Here is a 3,849-nt window from a genome sequence, read left to right as displayed (position 1 = left end):
CCCAAGTTGAAGAGTTCTGTGGGAAAACAAGTTTATTTCCTGTGAACTCTCAAAGGAAATCTCCCTTCTCCCTCATCATCCTTTTCTTCAGATGTGTAACACTATCCTTTCCCCCTCCAGTGGTGCTGCGGCTCAAACAGAGGCTAAGTGAAGTCTTTATCATGCTGGACAACACCCTGTCATCTGGCTTCTGTGAACTCTTTGGTCCTCTGACTCTGTGTGGCACAGCGAGGGCTCTTTCAAAGGGGTCTCTTCTTCTGTCTTTGATTCCACCTGGTACTCAGTTCTCTGTCCATATAGATCAAAACTGTGGCCTGCAAAGACCTGATGCCTGGACCTATCCCGGTACCATCCTCATTATCTGCACTTGGAAGGTCTCATCAGGAGATGGGAAAACACTGGCTGCTCCTTCTTTGTATCTGGGGCCCTGGAAACTGCACAGGGCTGTCTCTAGCCCTTGCTGCCTCTTGATGTCCCTCAGCCATTTCTTCCATTCTGCTTTTATCACACTTCTCTGCTGTGAATAGAATAACAGGAGAGTGCGTTGGATCTTCTGAGACTGTTCCTCAGCAGAACTGTAATGGCAGTGGACAGAGAGACCCTCTCTTTAATCCTCAGTCCTAAATGAGGAGCATATCTCTGTCTTTCAGGCTCCTAGCAAGAAGTCTGTGGGCAGACCACAGGGTCCTGTCTCAAGATCCTACAAAATCTGACCCCTATGTGTTGTATTTTTCTTTCTCTTCCACTCCTTTTGCTACTCTGTGAATGTAAGGAAAAAAAAAAAAAAAACCAAAACCTTGGCTCTTCCTGATTTTGTATTCTCTTAAGTTTCTGTCATTTGCCTTTGAAACTTGCTTTTGAAATACACATTCCTAGAGTATGAAATTTCATCCAGTTTTTTCTGCTGTGATAACCCACCTTTAGGTTAAGGACAGATTCTGTTGTGCTCTCCCATGGAGTGGATTTATTTGATGGCAGAAAATTCTTGAAAGACAACACTTTGATTAATATGTTACCATATCATGCAAAACTACCACTTGAAGACAATGAGTAATGTGGTCAGGATGACCCAAGATACCGAGATGGAAAGTGTTGCAAGGGCAATGTGACAATGTTGATCAAAGATACCAATGATCCAGCAATAAATGGTGTAGGAATTTCTCCTCGGGAGAACATTGTCCAAGTTCACAACCTCATACCATGAGGTTGTTGACCAAACTATTGTTCATGCCACATTGCTCATCCCTTGTGTGTGCCATTGTTCATTTTACTTCAATAAATACAATTGTTAAGCATCTTAGTGAGGGAGCGTATGAAGTTGAATGATGCCTACCTTATTAAGTCTACTGTAATTTGTTTAAGCCACTGCTACTTTCATCTTGTATATTTCTATGTATTATAAATGAACTTGTTTTTTATTTATTTAATCAACAGTCCATATTTTTTATAAGACTTTTAGTGGTGGTTTTATGTCTGAAATGTGCATGGCTTTGTATTGGGGAATGGATATTGTTTTATACATTTTACAAGATTTCCTTCTTTGGTATTGAAGGTATGACTCAGCAGCTGTTTTCCTAAAACCTACATACACTCCAGAATATATTGAAAATATTGTCTTAATTTTTCTTTTTACTTCTGTTCACCTGACTTAGTACCTATTAAAGTATACTTTTCACAATAAAATTTGTTACAGTTGCTAAATTGGGAATTTTTCATATCTTGAGAATATACTTTATTGCCCATATTTTCTACAAAAATTCTGAAGTTCTAGAAGTTGCATTCTTCAGTTAGCACAAGAAGTCTGTCTTGTTCCTCATCTTTTTTTCCATCTGAATTTCTGTAACGTTCACTTGATCTCTGGGACAAAATGAAGGAAGACCGTTTGACTTCTTCTGCCCTATAGGACCGAACCATAGAACTATTTAGCTGTGATTAACCCATGGGTTAATCTTTAAGACAAGGGAAAAAGGACCCCAAAGGTGATTCAGAGGTTATCAGAGCTGCTATAGCCCTGGAGGCAGTTCTGCCTCCACCTTGACTTCAAAGAGTGCGATCAAAGCCCAGTAGAGCGATATGGTAGAACCCTGGGGGTGAACCCCAGGATCAACAGAAAACTGTGGCATAGATGAGGCCACCAAGGAGAACTCCAGCCTGGGCAGGGACCCAGCAGAGAGCTGCTGTGGGAGTGGGACCTAGTCAGAGATCTGCTTCAGGGACCATGCTGCTGAGCTGTGGGGGTAAAGTTGCCACCCCAGTGGGCCTGGGAGGCAGACCATGAAGCTACAGAAGATTATTCTTGAGCCTTGAATTCTAGTGGAATTTTCCCTATCAGGTTCTGGACTGACTTGGGAGCTGTAACTCTTTTTTTTCTTTCGTATTTCTCAATTTTGGAACAGGAATGTCTATCTCATGCCAGTCCTACCATTGTATTTTGGAAGCATATAACTTATGTGGTTTCACAGTTTCATAGCTGGAGAGGAATTTTGCCTCAGGATAAATTGTACCTTCAGTCTCACCCATATCTGATTTAGATGGTACTTTCAATTTTAGAGTTGATGCTGGAAAAAGTTATGAGTTTTGGGACTATTGGGAGGGAACGAATATACCTGGCATGTGAGAATGACATGAATTATTTTGGAGACCAAGGGCAAAATTGTATGGAATGAATATTTGTTTTCCCCAAAAATTCATGTGTTAAAATCTAATCCCAAGTGTGATGCTACTTGGAGATGGGCCTGTGAGAGGGATTAGGTCAGTAGGGTAGAGCCCTCATGAATGGGATTAATGCCCATATAGGAGTCCAAAGAGAGATTACTCCTCTCTGCTCTTACCCACATATGAGGATGCAGTGAGAAGACAGCGATCTACAAACTTGGAAGTGGGCCCTCAGCAGCACCAGCTACATCTGCTAATGCCTTGATCTTGGATTTCCTAGTCTCTAGTACTGCAAGAAGTTAACGTTTGTTGTTTAACCATCCAGTCTATGGTACTTTGTTATAGCAGCCTGAACTAATGAAGATTGCAACATAGCTCAGGTGTGGTATCTTCTTTGAAGGATTGCTTTCTAAGTTCCTGGTGTTTACCTTTTATAATCTATACACTCTTGGATAGGCAGTTATGCTTAAGAAAATGTTGTCTGAGCCTGCATGCCCAGGTTCAAATCCTGTTTCTATCACTTATTTTCTGTGTAAATTTGGGTAAGTAACATAAACCTATGGGTCTTCTGTCCTTATTTGAAAAATAGCAATAATATACCTCAAGCCCTTTTTGAAAAGTTAATGCTGTTAGATGCTTTACAGTAGTGCATGTTTTATGTAAGAGCTCAAGTTACTTTTATTTAACAAGATACATCAACTTTCTGTCATGTTTATTATGAGGTGCCTTTGCCTTTATTAAATCTTGTAGGTTTTTATTTTGCATTTTTTCCCAACAATGTTGTCTGTAACCTTAGTTAATAAATGTTAAAAGTACATACTCCGTGTTACATATATTTTGTGGCCAATGAAATGGATGATTAAAGGGTGCTGGACAGATAGGGAGCTGCTCTGTTGATTGGCTGTTATGTAACTGCAGACATGAAATCATAATTGTGATTTCTGACTTCTTTCTCCAATTCTTATTCTTTATAATGTTATATATTTACCCAGCCTGAGATTTCAAAAGTCAGTGATTTGAACATCTTTTCCAGTTCTCATAATGTGTGGTCTTTTTAGAGTAGAAGTCCTTTCTTTATCCTTAAGGAGGAATTGTTTAGAATTCCACAGACTATAATTTTTTATAATTGTGGGTGGTTATTTTTTATTTATGGTTTTATTATGGGTTACTAGAATATCTTACTCATTTTCAATG

At 39.5% G+C, this 3,849-nt stretch overlaps 1 pseudogene; it reads left to right on the top strand.

The window, feature by feature from the left end:
- LOC105809508 overlaps positions 1 to 3,849 on the top strand; it is an 11,192-nt pseudogene that overhangs the window by 1,047 nt on the left and 6,296 nt on the right.

This window comes from Propithecus coquereli, unplaced genomic scaffold (assembly GCF_000956105.1).
Source record: "Propithecus coquereli isolate 6110/MARCELLA unplaced genomic scaffold, Pcoq_1.0 Scaffold196, whole genome shotgun sequence".
In the NCBI taxonomy this organism is placed as follows: domain Eukaryota; kingdom Metazoa; phylum Chordata; class Mammalia; order Primates; family Indriidae; genus Propithecus; species Propithecus coquereli.
Note: the sequence above shows the minus strand (reverse complement) of the source record. Positions and strands in the feature narration are given on the sequence as shown.